The following is a 7,791-nucleotide window of genomic DNA, read 5'->3' as shown; positions in this document are numbered from 1 at the left end:
CCACAATCTCATCTTTTTCTTGGGGCAGAAAATACAAGTCATGGGATACCACAGCCGGAATAATAAAGGAATAAGCATTCCACATAGCACCTACTATGTGCTGGACACTGTTGCTCTACGTGCTTTTTATAAATACCGTCTCCTCCGATCTTTAGGACAATCCTGGGAGGTAGATGCTATTATGATCCCCGCTCTACAGACGAGGAAACTGAAGCACAGAGAGGGTAAATGATTTGCCAGGGTCAGACAGCTAGTCTGATACAGGGTTTGAAGCTAAGAAGGAAGCTTTTTCTTGGGGAGACCCGTATCTTTATCTTTGGAGGCAACTCTTCTGCACCTTAGTGTATGACCCCGATTTGTGGGTGGTCCCTTGTAGTTTACATATCGGTGGCAAAATTAGAACCCAGATCTTTCTGATTCCAAGGCTGACCTCCTAAGACCACAATACGTTGCCTCTATGAAAGGGAGGGCCCTTGGAACCTGAGGTTTGGTAGAGATCATTTAATCCAACCCACACACTTTATCAAGGGGGTAAACTGAGGTCCAGAGAGGGAAAGTACCTCGTAGAAGGCACAGAGGAGCCGGCATCTGTCCTGGTGTCAGGAATTGAGATCCGACTGCCAACACTAGTTGCATGACCCTGGGCAAATCTCTTAAACTCTCCCGGTCTCACTTTCCTTCTCGGTAAAAGGTGGTAATAATTGCACCTACCTCCCAGGGTTGTTGTGATGATCAAAGGAGATAACCTCAGGTAAAGGGCTTAGCCCTGCAAAAGGCATATAGTAGGCGCTTAATAAATGCATGTTTCCTTCCTCTCTTCCTTCCTTCTCTCTAGAACTCAGGTGGTCCTCCCTGCCAGCCCGGCGCACTTTCCCCTACAACCTACAGGGCCCCAAGGCTGGATGGCCTTGGGGAGTCCTCCTCCCCCCTCCTCCTCCCGTAGTAACCCAATTGGGCACTTTGTAGACGGTCCCTAAACGGGGGGTTGGGCGTAGGGAGGGGGAAGGGGCGTGTCCTCCAAAGCGACTTTAGTATCTTTCTTTTTTAAAAAATTATTTATTATGATTTAAAGGGGCCGCAGCCTGGGATCCGAAGCCTTTCAACCCCCTGTTGCCGGCCGGGCGGGTGGGTCAGCGACTGCCCGAGGGGGAGCGGAAAGGAGGTGGGGGCGGTCACTGCGCGACCCCGGGGTGGAGGTGGGAGGGGGGGTGGCTGGGGGGGGGCGGTCGCACGCCGCCGCAGCTCTGATTCAGAGGTTAGGAATTTGCATCTGATTGCCTCCGTCGCCCAATGATTCGTCCGCGGGGCGGGGAGCCCGCCCGGGGCCGCGGTGGGGGGGAGGCGAGATACTGCGCGCCAGGAGAAATTTACCAATCCGGCCAAATCGGGGTGGGGGGGGTCGGGGGGGGGGGCGCTGGAGCGCGCACGGTCTGCAGGGCAGGCAGGAGGCAGTCGGAGAGCGGCCAGGCCAGCCCGGGCCGGGAGAGCCGGAGCAGCCCGAGGGCGGCGCAGGACTGACGGACTGACGGGCGGGCGGGGCATGAGCCGCCCGGGAGCACGGTAAGGCAGCCTGCGAGCGGGCGCCGCGGCGCGCCGGGACCTTTAAATCCGGGGCTCCCCCTCCCCTGGATCGGCGATTTGGGGGGAGGGCGGTCTCCCCCGAAGTTGAGCCCGGGCGGAGCGGGCGGCTGGCCCTTTAACTCTGAAACTCCTTCCCTCTCCCGCTCCCTCCGAGCCTACCTGGGTAACCGGAGTTGGGGGCTCGAAGGGGGAAGGCGCCCCGAAGTTAGGCAGGGTCTGGGGGGAGCGGGTGGCTGGCCCTTTAAATCCGCAACTCTTCCCTCCCCCTCTCCGCTCCCTCTGATCCTTCCAGGGTGATTGGGGGAGGCTGGGGGGGGAGGAAGGCTCCCCGAAGTTACTCAGGGACTTAGGGGGAGCGGGTAGCTGTCCCTTTAAACCAGAGCGCCCTTTCCCTGGGGTAATTAGGGAGAGCCCCCGAAGTTCGACCGGGGCCGGGAGCTGCTGGCCCTTTAAATACGGGACTTCCCTTCCTCGTGCAGTTGGCAAGGGCCCCCAAAGTTAGGCTGAGGCTGCTGGCCCTTTAAATTCCGGGCTCCCCACTTAGGGCAATTAGAGGAGGCTTCTCTTGTCTTGTCTCCCCCACCCCTCCACTGCAAACACCCCACTGAGTCGGGCTGGCAAAGACGCGGAGCGGGGGAGGGGAGGGCGCCCCAGGCAGTATCCCCCACCTCCGGTACCCCCCACTGTTCAATGTGCCCGGGGCTGCTCGGACCCGGGGAGGTGTCGGGGCCTGGGCTGCTGCTACTGCTGCTGCTGCAGCCACCGCCGCCGCCGCTCCTCCTAGGCTGCTCCGAGCGGAAATCCTGTCCCCCGGGCGGCCGGGCCGAGCCAAGCCGAGCCAGGCTGGGGACTGGGGGGGGGGTGGGGAGGGGGTGGCGCGGACGCTGTCTCTGGGATTCTTCCCCACTCCGGGCTGCCCGGGGAGAGAGGCAGACACACAGCCTTCTTCATCCTTCTCCTTTTCCTCTTCCTCCTCTTTTCCCCTTCTTTGCCCCCCCCCCCCCCGCTCCCGCTAGGAGCTGGGACTCCTGGGTCCCCTAGCAGCCCCCCACCCCACCCCCACCCCTGGGTTCCAGGCGCCTCTGAGGCTCCCAGGCACGGGCGGGGCAGGGGCCAGGACTGGGTGGCCGGAAAGGGGCAGGACCCCCCACCCCACCCCCAATTGTAGAGCAAAGGTGGGGGAGAATGGACATGGTCGGGAAACATCGATTGCCCCGGGCCTGGCCCCTGATGGCGGAACCTGGGGTGGAGTGTGTGTGGGGGCACCCAGGCTCACACAGGCACGCACAGGCTCACATTCACATATCTCTCTCACACCCTGATCCGCCCCGCCACAAAGAGATACACAACCGCGGAGCTCACTTTCCCATCCGTACGAACCCAGTCCCTCTGCCTTTCACTCAATCAACAAGCATTCATTAAGCGCTTACTAAGCGCCTGGTGCCCTCTAATCTCTGAGGATACCGAGGAGATGCAGAAACAGGCCTTGCCCTCAAGGAGCTTACATTCTCTTGAGGAAGCCTCTCGGCTACATAAATCCGGTAAATACTAGTTACCATATGGAGATACACACACCCGGCGACTCGAAATGCAAATCGGTTCTTTCCAAGAAGTTTGAACATATCGGGCTTTGGGGTTTTTTTTTTTCTCTCTCTCTTCTTCATTTCTTTTTCAGTTTCCTTTCTTCCTTACAAAGCTTCCCATCAGAGGCTGGGGCTACCCCTTCCCCTTCTGGTCTCTCCCCTCCCCCACTTTGGAGGCCTCTCTGTCCAGGGCCCTGCAGCCTTGCACAACACTTAAAATACTGGGTTTTGCAAGGGTCCTGGGGCCCCAAGTCTCTGCTCTGCAGAGGACGCAAATGTAATTGGGGGTGGGAAGCAGACCCATGCATGAAAGCCACTGTAACTTTCCTTCCTCCTGCTTTCCCCCTCAGCCTCACTTCCCCCCACCCCCCCTCCACACATCTGCCTGGATAACATAGAGTGTCCTTCCTACCCACCCACCTCAAAATCCTTCTGGCTGCAGCTATTCTAAGCCCCCTGGACCAGAGGATGTAATAAATAGAAGGAGAACAAAGGGTTAATTGGTTTTGGGGCCTGGAGCCAGGGATGATGCTGTGGGGGAGGTGGTGAGCCTGCTTTGTCACTGATATGGGGGGAACCCTTTCAAGGGGGGTCCAGTCAGCCCTTCCTTGGCTGTCCAGTCCTCATGCTCATCAGAGCTGACTCCCGAGGGGCCAGTGAACATCCCATAGTCCTGGCAGAGAGGGATGTCTGGGTGTGGGTGGGCAAACCCCAGACTCATAAACTAGATGAGAACATCCCAATCCTTTCTATGTCTCGTTGCCACTGCCACCCCCTTCCCCATAGGCTTATGGGATTCCCAGACAGCCAGGTTTTCTAAGACCAAAGGACAGTTTTTCTTAAAGCTGCTGGGGTGTTGGGACAGCCCACCTCAGAAATTCGGGTTCAGCATTTCCCCTCCCTTAGGGGCAGCAGGAAGCAGAGTACCCTGGGAAGGGACAAGAGGTCAGGCCCCTCTGACCCAAGCCTGGATGTCCATTTTTGCCTTTAGATGGCCTTCCCGTCAGGCCATCCCTTGGGGTAGGAGTAGGGAAGGGACAGATCTGGGAGATCACAGAAGAGATCACACTAAGAACACAGAATGTCAGAACTGGGAGGGCCTTAGAACAGACTGGCAGAGGTAAAATTGTCCTTCAGGGTGACCAGCCTCAGCATTCTCTAGATATGGAAACTGAGGACCGGAAAGCTTCTTCTTCCTCTCCATAGGACTAAAACAACTTCTTTCCCCTACTTTCTGTTGAAAGCCAGGCAGGGAGCATGTCCCATGTGTGGCTGGGCCACGCTATGTCCTGTAGCTCGGGGTAGAGAGGGATGAGCAGGCCTGCCGGTTAGGGTTGGGTCCCTCCAAAGTAGGGAATAAGGTCAGGCAGCCAGCCAGCCAGCCAGGGTGTTGCCAGACTCTGGTCCCATCCCTTCCCTCCACCCCTTCGCCTTCACAGTCACCCTCTCCCTCTTCAAAGCTGAGCCAGCCTGCCCTAGAGGACCTTCCGGGATCTTGGCTTCTGGCTCTTTGCTGGGTTATAACTTTTCTGAGAAGGGTAGGGGTGAGTTGTCTTGGGAATCAACCTGGGTGACCGGCTGCACCCGTCATGGATGCTGGCTGCCTGGTGAGCCTTGTTTGTAGAAATGATGGCCGAAGCTTTAGGGGAGGATAGATAGCCCTTCGTTGGACAGAGGCGAAATTGGAGAGCCCTGGGCCCAGTCAGGGCAACTCATGGCATTTGGCCCCATGACCTTCCCACTGGAAGAATAATGGCATCTGCCTCCCCTAAAGCTGTCTTCCCTGAAACTAATAACTGGGCGAGGTCTTAAGAAAGTTATACAGCCTTCATTTTACAGATGAGAAAATTAAGGTGCTGAAAGATTTCGGGATCTCAGTTTGGAGCTAGGAGGGGCTCTTAGAAGCCACTGAATCTACCTCTTCAGAGGAAACTGAGGCCCAGAGAGGTTGTTATTGGCCCAGGGTTACACATTAATAAGTGTCTGAGGCCATCTGGCCTCCTAAGCCTCAAAGGTACCTTGACTTCCTCAAGGTCACACAGGGACTCATATATGGATCTGAGACCTTCTACTAAGGAAACAATCCACCCCCGACATTTATGGGCCAGCCCAGGATGGCTGAGTTCTGTTCTGGGCTCAGTCTGTGGGAGTTTAGGCCAAGGCTTTTCCTCTCTCTGGGACTCAGTTTCTGTAATTGTAAAGTGGGGACGGGGGATTAGATTTAGATTAGTGGAAGGAAAAAAAAACCAAGGATTACTTGTGGTGCCTGCTGGGGACAGTCTCTGATAGCATGAGGCTGTTTTCAAAGGCAAACAAACTTCACAAAAGACCAGTGACCCTGAGCTATTATAGCCAGCTAGTAAAAGGGAGATACAGAAGACCAAACCCCTTTCATTTCCAAAAACCCCTTTATGTACACTTCAATTTTGAGCTCTGATCAAGAACGATACTCCCATTTCTATAGTGTCTGGAGGTGCTTTCCCCACGTTGACCTGAAACAGTAGTCAGACTGAGGTCCAGAGAGTGAGGCAAGTGACTTACCTAAGGTCACCCAGCCAGTAAGTCCTGGGTCCAGGTGTCTGGTTTTAAGCCTACCTTTTTTCCCAATACCTTCATGAAGAATCAAAGAATTAGAGCTGGGAGGGACTTCAGAGGCCATTTAGTCCAACTCCCTTTTCGATTTTACAGATTGGGAAACTGAGTCTCAGTGATATTAAGCCCTCTGCCTGAGGTCACACAGGTGACAGAGCTCTGATTTGAACTTGGGTCTTTAGACTTCAAGTCCATTCCCCTGTCACCTTGTTCCCTTGTGTGATGGGGCATTTCAAAGTTGGTCTTTTCATCTCTAACCAGACTGGTTGGGGTGTGTGTGTGTGTGTGTGTGTGTGTGAAAAGTTATTTATTGATGACTTTTGTTTTCCCGTTGTGAACATTTTGGATATCATCCCCCTCCCCACCAACTCTCACCCCACTCCTTGAGGAAGACACTTAAGCCAAACCTTCCGGCTAGGTCTGACAGTATATTCAGTGACCTGCATCCCTAGTCCCCTAGGAGGTCACCGAGGAAAGGAGGGAAGGGAAGCCATGTGGATGTTTGGCCCAGAGAAGAGTTAGCATTCTGTAGAAGGAGCTCTGGACTGGGACTTAACAGCCCTGGATTTGAATTCTGGCTCTAACTATGGACAGGTCACTTTTCTTCCTTGAGCCTCTGTGTCCTCATCTGTAAAGTGGGGCTTTTAGCAATCCTTGCACTTCCTATCCCGCTAGGCAGTTTTAGAGAAAGTACATTGTAAAGTCTAAACACCTACAGAAATGGAGGCTATTATTAGTGTCTAAGCAAGAAGGAAGCCGCTATGATAATAATAATAGGAAGCATTTATATAGCCCTTGCCGGTGCTCAGTGGTTTACAAATATCTCATCTGATGCTCCCAACCGCCATGTGAGGTAGGCTCTCCATTCTACAGATGAGAAAACTGAGGCAGGCTGAGGTTGGGTGGCTCGCCCAGGGCCACACAGCCGGTAAATGTCCCAGGCTGGATCTGAACTTCTCTCTCCACCTCAGTGCCCAGCTGTCCACAATTTAGTAATAGAATCGATGCTGTTAAGTGCCTGGTTTATGTACCTAGAAAGTGCCAGAGATTAGATTTGAACCCTGGTTTTTCTGTTGCTTAAGTCCCATCATTCCAGCAGCAGCCTAAGGATAAGAATATTCTAGTATCTGAAGGCTAAATGGTGAAACGGGATTCATTAGACACCAGAGAAAGAGGTAGAAGAAGTGGGGGTGCAGAGATGCAGATTTAGGTTGGGTAGAAGGGGCAGAACTTTCTAACAATCTTGGTTGTCCCAATGTGGGGTGCACTGCCTTCATAGGTGGGTAGTGAGATTCCTGTCATCGGATGTATCCAAGCAGAGTTTGAATGATTACTTGCGAAGGGTGTTTTTGAGGAACTTTCTGATGAGGTATGAGTCGCACTAGATCCTCCCAGCTCTGATTTTGTTTAGGGTTTATGAATGGGACAGATGGGTGCTGTCCTAGAATGCATAGTTGTATGGCCCAAGAGAGGCCTCCTGGATGGCGAGCCAGTAAGAAAGACTGATGGAGAAAGTGGAAAAGTGGGTGGGGTTGGAGAAAAGGTGGATTTGAGGACTGACTGATGGGAGGGCCAAGGGAGAGAGGGATGGGAGCAGAGCAGAGGAGGCCCTACCCAGGCTCCCCAGGGAAGTAGACATCTCTGCTGTCCGGCTGTCATTCTGAGGTAAGTTCTGGACAAGGGAGGTGGGGAGGAAGGCTGTGGACTGATAGGGGAGGAGGATCGAGGGCTGCATGGGTCCCAGGGTTGCAGCTGGAAGGGGCCTTAGATATTGAATGCTCGATCTGTGAAGCAATGGCCAGAAATCTGGGTTTTTAAAATATTTTGCTAACTATTTCTATATAGTTGTCTTCCTATGTAATCTTCAGTGTTTCATGCATCTAAAAACATTCTTTGGAATGTTGCATGCTAGATCTGTCAAGCAAGGGCCAGAAATCTGGGTGTTTTAAATATTTTGCTAACTATTTCTGTATCTCTATGTAATCTTCAGTGTTTTATGCATCTAAAAACATTCTTTTGAGAAAGGGTCCACAAC

At 53.7% G+C, this 7,791-nt stretch overlaps 1 protein-coding gene across 2 annotated transcripts in view; it reads left to right on the top strand.

The window, feature by feature from the left end:
• Positions 1-1,469: 1,469 nt before the first annotated feature.
• Positions 1,470-7,791, top strand: part of ARID3A (AT-rich interaction domain 3A) — a 78,719-nt gene continuing 72,397 nt past the window's right edge. For both annotated transcript variants that reach the window (XM_036736342.1, XM_036736336.1), the window contains exon 1: positions 1,470-1,560. The gene's annotated coding sequence lies outside the window, so the exon portion shown is untranslated. The remainder of the gene's footprint in view (positions 1,561-7,791) is intronic.

This window comes from Trichosurus vulpecula, chromosome 1, assembly GCF_011100635.1.
Source record: "Trichosurus vulpecula isolate mTriVul1 chromosome 1, mTriVul1.pri, whole genome shotgun sequence".
Lineage (NCBI taxonomy): Eukaryota > Metazoa > Chordata > Mammalia > Diprotodontia > Phalangeridae > Trichosurus > Trichosurus vulpecula.
This window is presented reverse-complemented; position numbering and strand designations above follow the sequence as displayed.